This window comes from Pelodiscus sinensis, chromosome 1 (assembly GCF_049634645.1).
Source record: "Pelodiscus sinensis isolate JC-2024 chromosome 1, ASM4963464v1, whole genome shotgun sequence".
NCBI lineage: Eukaryota > Metazoa > Chordata > Testudines > Trionychidae > Pelodiscus > Pelodiscus sinensis.
This window is the reverse complement of record NC_134711.1, coordinates 244,608,156-244,626,715: the sequence shown is the minus strand read 5'-3', so window position 1 is coordinate 244,626,715 and position 18,560 is coordinate 244,608,156. Positions and strand designations below refer to the sequence as shown.

At 38.9% G+C, this 18,560-nt stretch overlaps 1 long non-coding RNA gene across 1 annotated transcript in view; it reads right to left on the bottom strand.

Moving 5' to 3' along the window:
* Positions 1 to 15,098, bottom strand: part of LOC112547101 (uncharacterized) — a 52,709-nt gene extending 37,611 nt beyond the window's left edge. The window contains exon 1 of the long non-coding RNA XR_012901444.1: positions 15,027 to 15,098. This is a non-coding gene — a long non-coding RNA (uncharacterized LOC112547101). The remainder of the gene's footprint in view (positions 1 to 15,026) is intronic.
* Positions 15,099 to 18,560: the final 3,462 nt, after the last annotated feature.

Here is an 18,560-nt window from a genome sequence, read left to right as displayed (position 1 = left end):
ACCAAACAAATCACATTTTACCTCTGATTATGTAAACCGCTCAAGCATTCTGTTAATTATTCTGTTTGCTACATGACATTCCCTGCCCTCAGGGGGTATATCTACACTACCACCCTAGTTCGAACTAGGGTGGTAATGTAGGCAACCAGAGTTGCAAATGAAGCCCGGGATTTGAATTTCCCAGGCTTCATTTGCATAAAGCCGGGCGCCGCCATTTTTAAATGTCCGCTAGTGCAGACTCCATGCCGCGCGGCTACACGCGGCATGGACTAGGTAGTTTGGACTAGGCTTCCTATTCCGAACTACCGTTACTACCGTGAAACAAGGAATAACGGTAGTTCGGAATAGGAAGCCTAGTCCGAACTACCTAATCCATGCCGCGTGTAGCCGTGCGGCACGGAGTCCGCACTAGCGGACATTTAAATATGGCGGCGCCCGGCTTTATGCAAATGAAGCCCGGGAAATTCAAATCCTGGGCTTCATTTGCAACTCTGGTTGCCTACATTACCACCCTAGTTCGAACTAAGGTGGTAGTGTACATACCCTGAAAGTGATATTGCACTTGATCACATGGATATTATTCTTGTCAAATATTGATTTCACAAGTTTTGGTTAGCAGGGTAGTTCTGGAAGGATAAAGCTGACAACTAAATGGAGAGAGGGGGGATTAAACTGCACTACAATTGATGTAGTTTGCCTTGGAGGCACATTAGATTTGTATGAATAGAATGTTATCAGGCTTATGCCTAGTTCAGTAGGCTGGGCCTTAATAGGTTTAATAGCACATGGATCTAATATACTAAACTCTTTGGGGTTCCCTGATTAAGCATGTAAAGGTACATCTACACAGCATGCTTTTTTCAAAATAAGCTATGTCGATTTTTTTCTGAAATAGTTTATTTCGAAATAGCACATCTACACTACAGGGAAGCCTCAAAATTAGTCTGAGGCAGGCTTTCCTAATGTGGACGTGCTACCTCGAATTAGACAGAACCACAGGGGAGTACTTACTTTGAATGGCCCGGGGGAAGAGCTATTTTGAAGTAGCAGCAGTGCCGCGTCCTCATTACTGCTATTCCAAAATAGTTATTTCAAAATAATCATTATTCCTCGTGGAATGAGGTTTACAGATTTTTAAATAAGCTGCCTGTTATTTCAAAATAATAGAATTGCTGTGTAGATGCTCGCATTGTGCGGTGTAGACACACCCTAAATGAATCAGTTAATGCATGTCTGAATATCTGTGATACCATAGGAGACTTTTTTTACTCCATTATCCATCACTAACTTTCAGTACTTAGTAGTGACATGAGACACATCAGCCACCTATCTCCTGGCTGAGTTGTCCTCTGCTGTGGTAAACCACCATCATTCCTTCCATAATCACTTTCTCAATATTATTTCCATCTTGATACTTAATGTGATCAAAGTACATAAATTTGCTTCTGATATTTTCTGACATTGATGTCTGATTCTCTCTAATAATATTTCTAATATAAAAATTGTATTTTTTATCCACCCAGGACAAACACAAGAGCCTTTCCCTGAACCACATTTATTCTTTGGAACACCTTGCTTGTTCAGATACATATGATCCAAATTCCTATGTTTTTAAGTTCATGTGATACCTGTATGGCTTGTTTGTTAATTGTAGTCGTAGCTTGCATCGAGTTTTTATTAGTTGGGTCAGATCTCTATCTACCTTTAATATCATCTTCCTCCATGACCTTTTATTATATTTGGTCAATGAAAATACCTCTTAGTAAGAAGTCTGACCTTTGTGAATATATATTTTGTATTATTACTTTCTTTATAATTCTCAAACTCCATACATTTTTCCCTTATATGTTTGTTTGACTTTGACTCTGCTCAGCCCTTACATTGTCTCCGACAGTCTTCTTTGTCAAAGCCATTCTTTTTCACCGTGTGTTATTTTTCCATCACCTCAAAAAACCTCAGCTAACCATGGTACAGTAAAGAATGAGTATTGCATTAAGATGAAGTCACACCTTATCTCCCAGTCTTTCCAACTGATATTATGGCAGCATACATAAGAACATAAGAACAGCCATACTGGGTCAGACCAAAGGTCCATCTAGTCCAGTATCCTGTCTGCCGACAATGGCCAGCACCAGGTGCCCCAGATACACTACACTGTAATTCAAATTTAATTTATATATAATAGGTATGCATTTCCCAATGAGTATGTTTTTAAACAGACATATTTAATATCAAGAAAACAGAAGAAATTACAATTCTGTAAGCCCACATATTCAGAATCACAGAAATCAGCTTAGTACAACTTTATAGTCAGATTATCTACTATAAAACGGCAAGCAAGAATATATATATATTCAGTCTAGCTGCAACATGTTGAATGTTTTCATGCTATGACCAGACGCTAAGACTGTCAATCAAAGAAATCTGGTCATGTGTTCCAAGTGTCAATCCAAATTACATATGGGCTCATATTGATGTAGCTATATTTGTCCTACTACGCACACAAAAAGAAAAAACTCAAAAAAAATCATAATCAGTCTTCTTATTTGGCTATGAAGAAATGTTTCTACAAAGAACCCACTACTTGCAAAACAAAATGGAATCTATCTTCTTTTCCCTAAAAAGATATATAAATGAAGGAGGGATTATGAAATAGTAATATATAGTTTCAAACTGGATTTTGGAAAACTATTTCAGTACTTGTATCCTAAATGAAATAGAAAAGTATCTGTCTGCCTCATCTTCTGAATGGGAAGAATCTGAAATCCTGGGATAGATTATTCATTTTCTGAGCATACATAAACTCAGCACATTTTTAACTGTATTATTATTTGACAATATGCATTAGAGCTGGATTAAATATTTTTGATTAATAGTTTTTCATTAATTTTTTTGAGTCCCCAAAAATTGAATCCCTCTTTGTTAAATCTGACAAAATACTTCAGTTGGGGAGGGCGGGAGGTGGGAGAGGGGGAAGAAACTTGAAATGTTTTGTGCCCACTCTTTCAAAACTTTTTAACCATTTAGTTTCAAAATGTTTTGAAACTGGTTTGATCTGATATTTGGTCATTACAAAAAAAACACTAAGGAAGGATGAAAAATATATCAAACAGCCGATTCAAAACAAAAATAGCATTTGTATTGTATTGTTTTGTATTGTATTATTGAATGAACTATAGATGTTCTGCCTTGATTCAAGATGAAGTATTTTACCAGCAAACTTTCAGGATAAACAGATTTGAGTTCAGATCAAACTGAAGTTCTTTTAGATTTTTTTAAATTTTGGTCCCCAAACAAATTCAATATTTGCTCAACCCAAATATATACATATTACATATTAATGCTTTGAACAAGAATTACCATAAATATGAATTACTGTGGCACTAGTAGCTAACCAAATATTGTACAGTGTTTGAAGATACTTTAATTACACTGTAAAAGGCCATTTAAAATATTTAGAAAACATAAAAAACAAGAAGAATCCTGTAGAACCGTAGAGACTAACCAAAACTATATAGATAGTATCATGAGCTATCTATAAATTTTTTGCTTAGGCTTTTAAGGTACTATTGTACCCTTGTTATTTTTTAAGTTTGTTTAGTTAAAGGCTAACACAGCTACCCCACTGAGATTTTAAAAAATATTTAAGTTAGATTGAATGCAGATGGCAACCAGCAGATCACTTCCTATTCTATTATCAATTCAAACTACAGAATACATGGCACACCATCATCATATTGGGCCCTGATATTCTTTAGAAAGTATATATGCTACATACATTTTGATGAAGGACTATGATAATAATACAATTGCTTTTAAACAATATCAATTTACTAGGATTTCAGTAGACTTCATAGCTGTGTATCTGTCATCTTTTCTTTGACTTACAATAGAGATGTCTGAAAACTTAAATGTTTTCCACAGATATGTTTTGAAATTCATAAATCAAATTGCTTTCACTGTGTTCATGCTCTTTTGTTTGTTTTCTACAAAAGTCAAACAAGTGAATTTACTGGAGGGAGAAAACACATTTTAAATTACTATTACAAAATATAAAGCAAGTTTTAAATGTATAATTTTATTTGTTTTAGAAAGTAAGAATTACTCTAATACAGGTGGACCACTGTGGTCCAGCACTCTCGTGACCTGACCAATCCTGAATGAGGGAATTTTCACGATCTGGGGAGATCCCCTGACACCGACCCCTTCCTCTGGCTGGCTCCACTCCAGCTCAACTGCCACTGGGCTCCAGCCCTGCTACTACAGGGCTTGGGTTTAGCATGCTGCGTCCAGACAACTGGGGCTCTTTGGGAACAGAGCTCCCCAGCCACCAGGGCCCCGCTTCTGCCTCGCCCAACCAAGGTTTCTCAGGGACAGGGCTCTGCTCTGCTCTGCTCTGTCCTGCCCAGGGCTTCTTATGGACTAGGCTCTGTGACTGCCCCACTGCTGCTGTTCCCAAATGGAGCTTTCCGGGGACGGTCTCACCAGCTGCTTGTGGCCTTGCTGCTGGAATGGGGCTTCCCTGGAATGGGCTCCATGGCTGTCCAACTGCTGCTGCACCGGGAGAGGTCTCCGCAGGGACAGAGATTGCTGGTCCCACTGCTGCCCTACCTGGCTGGGGCTTTCTGGTGCTGGGACTTACTGGTCTGATGGTGGGGGTCCCCTCCGCTGGACTCTCTGACTTGTTCGCACTCCTGGCTCCAGGACTCTCTGGTCTAGCAACATACGTGATCTTGCCAGACCACAGATACTGCTGGACCAGAGAGTCCCAGATTTAAGAGGTTCAACTAGTACAATCAGGTAACAGAAAAATAGTGTATTCTACATGTGACTGGGTCAATTATTTGTTCTATATTATTAGCAAAGCTCTAATCGATAATAAGCTAACCTTGAGATTCAACACACTTTAGCAAATCATATTTACCACAAAACTTGAAAACTGAAAACTTTACTTACAAAGTTCTCTTATTTTGATGTTTTGAAATTCAGTAGGTGTATTGGCTGAACTCGAAATAAGCTACGCAATTTGAGTTATGCTCATTGTGTAGCTTAAGTGGAAATAGCTTTATTTTGAATTTGCGCACATCTACACAGCACTTATTTCAAAATAGAGCATCCTTACTCTGACTTCCTTTACTCCTCATACAGAAGTCTGAGGTTTACAGAAGTCAGAGTAAGAAGCCCATTATTTTGAAATAAATTGCTGTGTAGACGCCCAATACATTATTTTGGAATAAGTGAAGTTATTCTGAAATAACGCTGCTGTGTAGACGTACCTTAGATGTCCTCTGAATTAAAGTCCATTTTATCTGATTTTAATGGATATTTTATTCTTAGTATTCCCATTGAAACCAAGTAAATCTCAGAATTGCACTTAATTCAGGCATATGGATCTACTTAACATGGTTTCACACTAAATTTGTACAGTGCTTGATCTTCTTACAATAAAATGGCACTTTTTTTTTGTCACCAGCACATTCATGGCCTACAGCTGACTGCTTTTATAGTTTTTAATTAAGGTCTGAAGTGGAAAGTGTCTATTAATCAGTGAGTGAAGTCAGTTATAAGAAAGAGGTTGTACAAAACCTGTGCTAGATGGATTACAGTTACATCACTTTTCCCACCTTTGTCTTCATGATGAAGAGAAGCTCATTCAAGTTAATTATATCATAGTGGGAGGTCTGGAAGTCAGAGAGTATTTTGACAAGTGTGCTGGATTATTTGAAAACTGGAAGTTTTATTAGTCTTTCATTTTTTTTTACAAAAAATATTGAAGAATCACTTTTGTAGTATGTAGGTGAAATGTTATACATTACGTTATTTTCCTATGGATTTTCCTTCTTAAAAATGTAATTTTAAAATGTCAAGGGTCTGGGTATACATTCCCAAATAAGTATTTGTAGAATGTGAAAGTCTACCAAAATACTATTTAACAACACATGTGTACTTGGTGTAAGTTCTCAACATTTTTTATAGGGTGATTGCTCCTTAATAGATTTTCCCTTGTCTGTCTTTCATGGACATTTGTTTTACAGTGGCATTACTGTGGATTTACACCCTCTAAAGAAAATCAGAGTCAGTCTTCTTCTCATAGGGTGCATCTACACAGCACTCAAATCTCAAAGTAAGCTATGCAATTTGCTCTATGCAAAATATATTTTGAAATAAAGGGCGCATTTAAAGACACGGAATTGCTATTTTGGGATACTTCCAGTATCCTGAAATAGACACACTGTCTAGATGTAGACTTATAGAGCACCTCTATTCCCATTTACAAATACACATAACATCTTTGGGGAAGATAAAGCAGGCACTGACCATGCAGAGTGGTAACTGGTAAGTGCGAATGTACTTGCATTGTATTCAGAGATACAAGTGTTAGATCCTTTTAGAAAAAAAGTTAATCATAGTGTCTTCTTTTCCTTTTCCTTTCACATTGTCCTGTCTCTCCCCCTGCTACTTTTCTCCTTTAAGTTCTCTTCTACTTTTTCCTTTTACATCCTTTGGTTTTTGAATGGTACTCCTCTTTCTACCCACTTCCTTGGTCCTTGGTTCCTTCTTCCTTGGCCATGATTCCCATCTGCCTCATTTCCTTCTCCTTTATTCTTTGGAACATTCCTCTCACAATGAGGGGGTAACAGCTACAGCCGCTGCTATATTAGTTTGTGATGGTAGCTCCTGTTTTTCCTGTCTTTGCATTTAACTGGTTCCTCTTTGCTTCCAGCTATGTCAGGTGGGGGCAACGGGGAATTGAGAAGGTCAGCACCATGTGATTGAGCTCTCTGAAGACCACTATCCAGTTCCTCATAGCTCACAGTTTGGAAATGGCTATGCATGGTGGATTTGTTATACAGGAGGTTTAACTCAGTCAGCATTGTTGTCTTTTCTGGCCTTTTGAAAAATAAGAGGTATTAGTTCCATATCTATTTTCTTATATAACTTCAAGTTTTCACATAATCTAAGTCAACCAGGTATATTCTGTATAAGATCAATAAGATAATTTAATTGTATTGCATACGTATTAATATTTTTGGCCTCAATTTGTCCAGAATGAAAGCAAAAGTTGACTTGATTCTTTCAGTTGAAAATTTTAAGACTATGCACATACATGTATTATAAAGAAAAAAAAGAACTTAAATTTTTACTGTTAATAATTCATCATACTTTATTTTTCCTCTATGAAATCATTTCAAATCAGCTTCATCTTAAGGATTCTGGGTAGAGTAATGCCAAAACATCTTCTATAGCAGTTAGTACTATAATTAGAACCACCACGAGAGGACCATGAAAACACTATGGCTATGTCTACACTGGCAGCTTCTTGCGCAAGAACTTGCTTGCTGTCTACACTGCATGAGCTTTCTTGCACAAGTATATTTACAGTATAGCATTGTAAAACAGGGCTTCTTCCAGAACAGTTATTCCTCTCCCCACAAGGAATAAGCCATCTTGTGCAAGAGCTCTTCCACAAGAGGGCAGTGTAGACAGGCAACATGAATTCCTTCCGCAAGAAGCCCCTATGGTTAAAATGGCCATCAGAGCTTTCTTGCACAAGAGAGCATTTACACTGCCATGGATGCTCTTGAGCAAAAGCACATCTCTTGCGCAAAAGCACATGGTAGTGTGGATTTTTTGCATAATAACTCTTCCGCAAAAGAGTTCTTGCGCAAAAAACCGCCAGTGTAGACGTAGCCTATGTGTATAAATGACTATATTATAGCAGATATATGGGTTTACTTGGTGTTGGTCTGGTTGTCATAGAAAATGAATCCTCCACTAAATAATTTCTCCAGAGCTTGTAAATATTGAATAATTATAGCACAATTATATGTACTCTAACAACTTCATTAAGTAAACTACCTGTTGTTTTTGTTAGTGTTATTCTGAGACCCGAGATCGTTGGTGCAAGTCCCAGTCCTACCTAATCAATCCCAGCCCAGTGTTTTATATTTTGGTTTCAGAAGACCAGCTTTGGTTTTGTACTGGGTAAGAAAGAGATTGATTGGGCAGAAAAAATAGATGTGTTCTCCCTTTATGTGCTTCAAAATTCCCATTAAATGATCTTACAGTAATAGGAGAATATGTCCCAAATCTATTTGTGTGTGTGTGCATTAAATGACAATGGTCTTTAATGCCCAAATCTTCAAAGGCTGTTAGGTGCCTAATATACGTGTCATTGCATACTGTGGAACAATTTGGCTTGCTGCCTCTGATACTATTACTTTAAAGTGAGGCCATTGGCATTTAGCATTGTTTGACTCAAAGGTAACAGGGAAATTATGTCTTTATTCATATAAGAGAGGCTAGTTGTAGATATATTTGTCATAAAATAAAATAAATCAGTCAGTGTGATAGTGGTAACTTTTCTTCACATTCCATCTTACTGTAACAACAGATTGTGTGTGTAAAGTAAGTCAGTAATTGCCATTAATATACATAATTTAAAAACAATACACTCCCACAAAAAATCTGATTTGGAACTTGTGTAACGATGTGTTCAAAGATCCAATTACATTTCAAAGGTAAAAAGTCCAATTTCATTATATAAAAATGGTTACGTCTCAAATGACAAATAAAATAAAATAAAATAAAATAAAATAAAATAAAATAAAGGGGGTGGAATTTTAGAGAAAATATCCTAGTGATTCCTGTATTTCCATGAATGAGAAATACTTGCTTAGGTATAAAAGAAATATTGTTTTAATGGATGCTATGAAAGATGAAAGCTTATTAAACAATGTACAGGACTGGCAATAATTTAATTACCTAATTCTTGATCAAAGATCTTTAAAAATGAGTGACCAGAAACATTCAACTGTGCAATTTTCTAACAATTCAGTCTGTGCCAATCCTTTCTATTATACAAAGCCACTAAATATAGGATTTCATATCTGGAAGTCAAAGGGACCTTGAGGCTCAGAACACAAGCCCCATCTCAGTTTGGTGGTCATGAACATGACTCAAAGAAAAAGAGTAGGAATGGAATCTCTTTCTTACTTGCCATGAGTGGGAAGAGAAAGATGCTGTTCGTAAGAAAGAACTCATGTAAATGAGATTATTTTATCTAATAAATAGTAAAATGCATATTTTTGCCACTATTCTTATTAGAAACTGTATTAATGTAAGTGTGATGAAAACCTGAGAGAATCATAAAGTAAGTGCCTTCTATGCTTAAGCTTGTTTACTTTCATTGTTTCTTTTATAAAAGAAACACAAATGGTCACATTCTTATTGGCCCTTGTGGGTAGGCAAGAGGGAGGGCACACACAAAAAAGCCTCTCCATCTCTATGTAACCTATAGCAGGACAGATTTCAGTGAACAGCATGGAGAAGGAAGGCAGCAACAGGTAAGCAGGAAAAGTGCCTTTGAGGACAGATCAGAAGACAGCTTAGGATATGTGTGTAGCATCTCAGAAACTGAGGATTTTGCACAGACTACGGCTCTTACGAAAGGTTATCATCAAGGAAACTCTTGTTCTTTCTAACACAGAAAAGCAACTATACTATCAGTTCAAGAGAGACTTTGGATTGCACCTTTTCAAGTAGTTGTGGTCTGTATCTGCTGCCTATTATTCAGTGTATACTTTAAGTAGGCATCTAGTGTAGAAGATGCTACAGTGACTGACAACTGAAAAATGTCTCTTTTCAGGGAACTCTGAGAAGCTTAAAACAAGAATATACTGGAATGCAAGTATGCCATTGGCCAGTATCAGGGATAAAAATTGTGAGGCCAGGGAAAAGTGGATGTTACCAATGCCTGTGCTTCATAGAGAAACCAGGGACAATCCTTCAGCAGAACACAAGCTATTTGTGTGTTGTCTGCAGTTATTTGTTTTTGTCTACAAACCTTTTTGACCTAAAGGAGCACTTCCATCTTGTTTATTTTTAAATTGACTAATTATAAAAGAAAAAAGTTTTCTTTAAGAGAATCCTTTCAACTGTATGTCCTAGTATTTTTTAAAAACTCCTTTAAAAATTGCATCAGTGTTTTCTCTCCTTCCCCATTAATATTTATAACAGTCTCTTCAGCAAAGGAAAATTTGACTACACACGGGAGAAATGAAATTTGTTGTATACAGTGTTGTCAGATATTAGAATCACAGAATAATGTTTTGGGTTTTAACCATTGTAACTAATCATCTTAGAACTGTAAAGAGATACTTGCTACCTAGTCATTTGCATTATTTAGATTATTTTATTTTATAGTGAAAGGCTGGGCAAAAGATTAATAACGTCAAACATGTTTGGGTCTGGTCTTCCAACAATGTGCAGAGGATTTATACATGTAACTCAGGGTAGCATTTAATGGGAGATCCTTAAGGTAATCACCTGGGCTTTAATGAGATAAGACCTTTCCTCTGTGATTCAGTGTATCACACTTTCTCAGAAGATTGAATGTAGCACAAATAATAATAGAGACAGTTTTACATAAACAAAATATAACGGGACCTACAGGGTAATTTTAACTAGGAAATCAGTATGAATATTAACTATCTTCTGTGTGAATATACTGCATTTGTTAAGCAGGTAATTGTAAGTAGCCTAGATTGAGTGTTAAAATCTGAACAACAATAATTACTATGGTAATGTACTTGTTGGATTTTCTTTAGAAAGACACTGCTGTGCATGTGTTTAATAAAGAACCATAGCCACAAGCATTTATTCATATGAACAGCCCCATCCGCTGCAATGTAAGGATACTGCCCCCATGAATAGCCATTACTTACATGTCTGACTGCATGATTTGAACCTCAGTAATCTGCAAGGAGAATTAAGAATTTTAACTAAATGGAATCTGGTCCTGCTTTCTTTACACAATAACAACAACAAAATCCTCTGAAGTAAAAAAGCAGTTAAAATCATAGAACCATAGAGCTGGAAGAGAGCTGAGTAGGTCATCAAATCCAGCCCCCTGCCCAAAGCAGGACCAATCCCAACTAAATCAACCCAGCCAGGGCTTTGCCAAGCCAAGACTTAAACACCTCTAGGGATGGAGATTCTATCACCTCTCTTGGTAACCCATTGCAGTACTTCACCACTCTACTGGTGAAATAGTTTTTCCTAATATCCAACATAGACCTTTCCCACTGTAATTTGAGACCATTGCTCTTTGTTCTGCCATCCAGCACTAATGAGAACAGCCTCTCTCCAACCTCTTTGGAACCTCCCTTCAGGAAGTTGAAGGCTGCTATTAAATCCCTCCTCACTCTTCTCTTCTGTAGACTAAATAAGCCCAAATCCTTCAGCCTCTCCTCATAGGTCACGTGCTCCAGCCCCCTACACATTTTGGTTGCCCTCCGCTGGACTCTCTCTAATGTGTCCACATCCTTTCTGCAGTGGGGGGCCTAGAACTGGACGCAGTACTCCAGATGTGGCATCACCAATGCAGAATAAAGGGGAAGAATCACTTTTCTAGATCTGCTGGCAATGCTCCATCTAATGCACCCTAATATGCCATTAGCCTTCTTGGCTACAAGGTCACACTGTTGACTCATATCCACCTTCTCATGCACTGTTATCCCCAGGTCCTTTTCTGCTGGACTGCTACCTAGCCAGTCAGTTCCCAGCCTGTAACAATGCTTGGGATTCTTCCATCCTAAGTGCAAGACTTTGCACTTGTCCTTGTTGAACCTCATCAGATTTCTTTTGGTCCAAACTTCTAATCTGTCTACATCACACTGGACCTATCTCTTCCCTCCAGTGTATCTACTTCTCCCCCAACCTTAGTGTCTTCTGCAAATTTGCTGAGGGTGCAATCCATCTCCTCATCCAGGTCATTAATAAAGATGCTGAACAAAACTGGGCTTAGAACCAATCCTTGGGGCACTCCCCTTGAAACCAACTGCCAACCTGACATCAAGCCGTTGATTACCAGCCATTAGGCCTGACAATCTAGCCAGCTTTCTATCCACCCTACAGTCCCCTTTATCCAATCCATACTTCCTTAACTTGCTGGCAAGAATATTGTGGGAGACCTTATCAAAAGCTTTACTAAAGTCAAGGTATATCACATCCACTGACTTCCCCATATCCCCAGAGCCAGTTACCTCATCATAGAAGTTAATCATGTTGGTCAGGCATGACTTGCCCTTGGTGAATCCATGTTGACTATTCCTGATCACATCCCCCTCTTCCAAATGCTTCAAAATGGATTATTTGAGGATCCTCTCCATGATTTTTCCAGGGACTGAGGTAAGGCTGATTGGTCTGTACTTCCCTGGACTGTCCTTCTTCCCTTTTTAAAAGATAGGTACTACATTTGCCTTTTTCCAGTCATCCAGGATCTCTCCCGATCTCCACGAGTTTTCAAAGATAATGGACAAAGGCTCTGCAATGACATTTGCCAACTCCCTCAGTACTCTCAGAGGGTATGTCTACACTACCACCCTAGTTCGAACTAGGGTGGTAATGTAGTCAACCGGAGTTGCAAATGAAGCCCAGGATTTCAATTTCCCGGGCTTCATTTGCATGTTGCCGGGCGCCGCCATTTTTAAATGTCCGCTAGTTCGGACTCTGTGCCCTGCAGCTACACATGGCTTCCTATTCCGAACTGCAGTTACTCCTCGTGCCACAAAATAAAAAATAAATCTGAGACTAGGGTTTTTTATTTCAAAAGGGCTAACTTTAATAAATTAAGGAAATTAGTTAGGGAAGTTGATTGGACTAAAGAAATTATGGACCTTAAAGTGGAGGAGGCCTGGAATTATTTTAAGTTAAAGTTGCAGAAACTGTCAGAAGCCTGTATCCCTAGAAAAGGGAAAAAATGTATAGGCAGGTGTGTTAGACCAAGCTGGATGAGCAAGCATCTCAGAGAGGTGATTAAGAAAAAGCAGAAAGCATATAAGGAGTGGAAAATGGGAGGGATCACTAAAGAAAGCTACCTTATTGAGGTTAGAGCATGTAGGGACATGTTATTAATCCCTAAATGCATAACCTTACACTTCTCACTATTACATTTCATCCTATTGCTATCACTCCAATTTACAAGATCATCCAGATCTTCCTGTATGATATCCTGATCCTTTTCTGAATTGGCAATAGCTCCCAACTTTGTGTCATCCGCAAATTTTATTAAGACACTTCCACTTTTGGTGCCAAGATCAGCAATAAAAAGATTAAATAAAATTGGCCCCAAGACTAATCCCTGAGGAACTATGCTAGTAACCTTCCTCCAACCTGACAGTTCACCTTTCAATATTTCCAGGATCTTACATACTACAGATGTCAAACTAACAGGTCTATAGTTACCCGGGTCGCTTTTTTTCCCTTTCTTAAAAATCGGAACTATATTAGCAATTCTCCAGTCAAATGGTACAGCCCCTGGGTATGTCTACACTACCACCCTAGTTCGAACTAGGGTGGTAATGTAGGCAACCGGAGTTGCAAATGAAGCCCGGGATTTGAATTTCCCGGGCTTCATTTGCATAAAGCCGGGCGCCGCCATTTTTAAATGTCCGCTAGTGCGGACTCCGTGCCGCGCGGCTACACGCGGAACAGACTAGGTAGTTCGGACTAGGCTTCCTAGTGAAACGAGGAGTAATGGTAGTTCGGACTAGGAAGCCTAGTCACCCCTGTTGCTCCTGCCTCTAAACTTAACCTAAAGACTTTCAACAGGCTGTTCTCCCTCTATATACTAGAATTCTGAGCAATCATACTGCTCTCTTATATACAATGCAACTCCTCCTCCTTTTCTCCCCGTCCTGTTCTTCCTGAATAGTTTATATCCTTCCATGACACTGCTCTAGTCATGTGAGTCATCCCACCAAGTCTCCATTATTCCAATCAAATCATAGTTCTTTGACTGTGCTAGGGCTTCTAATTCTTCCTTTTTGTTTCTCAGGCTTCTTGCATTTGTATACAAACACCTTAGCTGTCTAGTTGATTGCCCTACCTTATCCATTCAAATCAGAGGTCCTCCTTTGTTGCTCCTTTCTCCTTGTGTTTCTTCCCAGTATCCCAAATCCCTACTTACCTCAAGGCTTAGGTCACCGTCCCTCAATGAACCTAGTTTTAAGTCTTCCTCACTAGGTTTGCAAGTCTGCCCACAAAGATGCTCTTTCCTTTCTTGGTTAGGTGGATACCATCTCTTCCTAGCAATTCTTGTGCCTGAACAGAGTCCCAAGGTTGAAGAAACCAAAGCCTTCTCTCCTACACCACCTGCGCAACCACACATTTACTTCCACGATTCACCCTTTTCCTGAAATAGGGAGGATGGTCGAGAACACCAATCATGCTTCAAATTCCTTGATCCTTCTTCCCAGCAGTACATAATCTGCTGTGATCCACTCAAGATCATTTTTTAGCTTTATCATTAGTTCCCACATGGAGAAGCAGGAAGGGGAGCGATCTGAAGGTTTGATCAGTTTTGGAAGACTCTTGGTCACATCCTGAATTCTAACTCCTAGAAGGCAGCACACTTCTCACAATTCCAAGTCTGGACAGCAGATGAATTACTCTGTTACTTTTAGGAGGGAATCCTCTACTACCAACACCCGTCTTCTTCTTTTGGGGGTGGTGGTACTTTGGCCTCAAGTCCTCTAATTTTTTCTTCAAAAATGGCAACCAGCTTGCACTTAGTGCAGATGAAATCCCTTCTATCATCTGGGAGGAAGATAAACATAGCACATGCTGTGCAAGTAACTACAGCAGACCTATCACTAACCATTTCTGCCTTCCTTCACAGAGGAAGGAGGGCAGGAGAGAAACAAAATAAAAAAAAGACCACCAAACACTATGAGGCTTCCCCCCAAGTGAACTCCCAGGCAAACTCCCCTGTTGGCTGCTCACTGCGTTTGCTCTGGCTGCCTTTTTTATAAGGCTGAGGGTAGGCCTGGCTCAAAGCTTTGCCTCTGATGCAATCAGCCCCTGAAGGCTTGCCTGGAACAAAGCACACCCAATTCACATTTTTCCAAATGCTGCTCTTTTCAAACTGCCAAACACACAGTCAAACAAATCCCCACAGACAGACAAACACTTTGATACTCACCCGACCAGCTCACAATACACTTCCCAAAAGCTACACTTACCTGAGCTCCTCTCGAATGTTTCCCAGGCAAACTCCCCTGTTGGCGCTCCCTGTTCGCTGCTCACTGCATTCACTCTGGCTCCAGTTTTGAGATCACAGTGATTATTATATTGTATGCCTACAACAGGGACATGTGTTTCTTCTTTTGGTATGCTCCAGCTGGAGTTCTATTTTTTTTGGATCCACTTAAGCCAGTGGGAGCTTTGTCAATGTCTTCAGTATGGCCAGGATTTCTCCCATAATGTTTTCGAACTATTCCTGTTTTTAGTTCTTAAAAACAGTATGTTATCTGCTACATCTGAATGAAGTTTCTCCTCTTATCCCATTCTCTGTTTTTAATTCTTTGTTTCTGCTGTTTATTTATCTGCTTTTATATCCTTTATTTATGGCCACATGTTTAAGGATATTTTGTATTAAAGAATGTCATTTTATTTCACTCACAGCTCTGTTCCTCCATTTTCACCAAGGTTAAATGGGTTTTATTGGAGATACAAGGTAGGTGAAATAATATCTTTTACTGGACCAACTTCTGTTCATGAAAGAGACAAGCTTTCAGGATACACATAGCTCTTTGTCTGGTCTGGGAAAGATACTCAATATGCCAACTAAACACAAGATGGAACAGATTATTTAGCATATGAAGTTAACACATATTCAAAGAGACCATTCAAAAAACCTGATAAGGAGAAGTAGGTTTTGTTATACTATCTGGGCATGACAGACTATACTTGGACTTGTTTGTAGTGGCCCTATTAATTTGCTGATTCTTTCTTAACCAAAGAAGTTAAGTTTTGACTGAAAAAGTCATTGGGCAAATAAACTTAAGTTTTGAGATTCATCACAAAACCTATTTAAAATAATAATAAAATTATAAACTGAAGAGATATATATTTAAGAAACTCTATGTTGTCCTCTGATTGTATATGCCATTTTTTTTAATGGGGCATCAGCCTGGCCTCTAATTATGCACCTACAATTTTATAAATTGTGAATGTCTATCAATGTTAGCCTAGCCCTCATCCTTCTCTTCCACCATGCTACTTGTATATGAACTCTGGTCACTGGATTCACATTGTTGTGGATGCTGAAATCCTCTTCCACTCTGTCTTTGGTTGTCCCTCATCCTATAGGCCAATAATACAGACAGATAATATAGAGAATGCCTTATCTGGAAAGCCTTCTTAAGTCACGCTACTTCAGGACTGAAGTGATGCAGATGGCTTCCCTATCTAGCACAATTCCATCTTATTGTGGGGGTTGTGATCAGTCTTGTGCTGGATACAAATACTTGCCAAATGTGATTATAGATTGCATGTAAATTAGTGATTTATCACATCCTTATACATACTTAGCAGCTATTCCCAAGCAATATATAGCCATGATCATAACCATGAGTTTCTTCTGTACCAGAGATTATGATAGGAAAACATAAGAACACAGCTAAAGAATAGCTGCCTAACATTCATGCACATGAAATTTTTCTGTTTATATGGTTCATTACTGTGGATATGTATGCTTGTGATGTTGGAAATATTCTTGCAAATAATACATTCATTACCCACAAGAGTTTCATTTTCTGATTGTGTGGCACATATTTTGATGATATTTTAGAGACAAGTATCTTTCTTTAATGAAAATGCACAAATGAGATTTCAGAAACCATTAAAATAAAAGTGATTATTATGCAAAGAGAAACAAATGTCTTGATGCTGAAGGTGTACATTTGTGAATCATGAATTGCTTGGGGGATTCTTGGAATACAGCAAGAAATGTACAATGTGTAAGAAGCAAAAAGCTTAGCATATTTTGAAAGATGGATGTCAATAATTATCATAAGCAGTGGCTGATTCTATTGGTCTCCACTTGCTCTTTGTTTTCAATGTGCACTCCAGAAACTCATTTTAATATATTTTTAATATATATCATTTTAATATATATCATTAATCTAGAAATTCTGCTGTGCAGTAACATTCCCTAAAAAGTTTTTTGTACTTTCCACAGGTCAGAGAATGTTTGCTCAGTCGTTTAATGTACTAATAACTGCCTACACTCTAGTTGCCAGCTGGTATAGAATTGCATTTCTCATAGTAATTTATTTTTATCCTTTGGAGTTGTTTTAACTGTTGGCTTTCGTGACTGTTCCGCCTTATCTAAAAGAAAGGTTTGCATAAAGTAACAAAATGCTGAACATTTACTTCTCCATAACTGCTTAAGTATATATTTCTGTGTTTGCTCCTGGCATGTTATCTTTCTCATAGTCACACATTTATGTAAATAGGAACTGAATATAAATGGACCCTTTTCAATTTGACAGATTGAAGAAGAGCAGTAAGAATTCAGCTTCCCTCGCACAAGGGAAAAAAGTTTTTGTCATTCTCATTTTCAGCAAGTAAATATATTAGCCTGGTAGATTTTACTTGCCAACGTTCTCACAGCTGTGGACAGAAGACAGCAAAAGGAGGAACATCTAACCCACTCCCCTCCTCCAAGCGATGATCTGCAAAATAGTAAGGTCTCCTCTTGTCTTCTTGAGTAGCATAAATGGAGGGAAGTTAAATTGAGAAATGGTTAGGGAAAGATGAAGGAGGGATGAGTTTTAAATTCCCAATCCCATGAAAGCAAGTCTGTGGGGGTATGTCTACACTACAGCAATAATTCGAACTAACTTAATTCGAATTAGTTAATTCAAACTAAGCTAATTCGAACTAGTGCATCTAGACCTAAAAACTAGTTCGAATTAGCGTTTTGCTAATTTGAACTAGCATGTCTACATTGAGTGGACCCTGAACCGAGGTTAAGGATGGCCGGAAGCAGTGCCGGCAGGGCATCAGATTAGGACTTAGAGTGTGGAGCTGCTGTCTCAGGCTAGCTGAGGGCTGTGCTTAAAGGGACCCGACCCCACCCCGGACAGACAGTTCTCAGGGGTTCCCCGCTCGCTTGTCTAACTCGATGAGGGACAGCAAAGCAGTCCTGGCTTAGAGTGCCCTGAGTGCTCACACTCGGCACATCACAGCACTCAGCCATCAGCCCAGCTGCACTTGCTGCAGGCTGCCATCCAGGGAGGTGGGTCAATCGGGGGGCTGCAGGAGAGCTTCCACCCCGAGGAGCCTGCAGAGCCACCCCAGTCCTCCCCATCGGGGGCTCGTACCCCCTTCCTCCCTCACCTCCTTCCACCTACCCCTCCCTAGCCCCCCTTCTTGATGTACAAAATAAAGGACACGTGTTCAAAAATAGAAACTTTCTTTATTGAACAAAACTTGGGGAGACTGGGAAAAGGAGGTGGGAGAGGGGAAGAGAGAGGGTGGGAGAGGGGAGGGCAACTAAAATGATCAGAGGTTTGGAACAGGTCCCATATGAAGAGAGGCTAAAGAGACTAGGACTTCTCAGCTTAGAAAAGAGGAGACTGAGGGGGATAGGATAGAGGTCTATAAAAGCATGAGTGGTTGGAGAGGGTGCATACAGAAAAGTTCTTCATTAGTTCCCATAATAGAAGGACTAGAGGACATCAAAGGAAATGAATGGGTAGCAGGCTTCA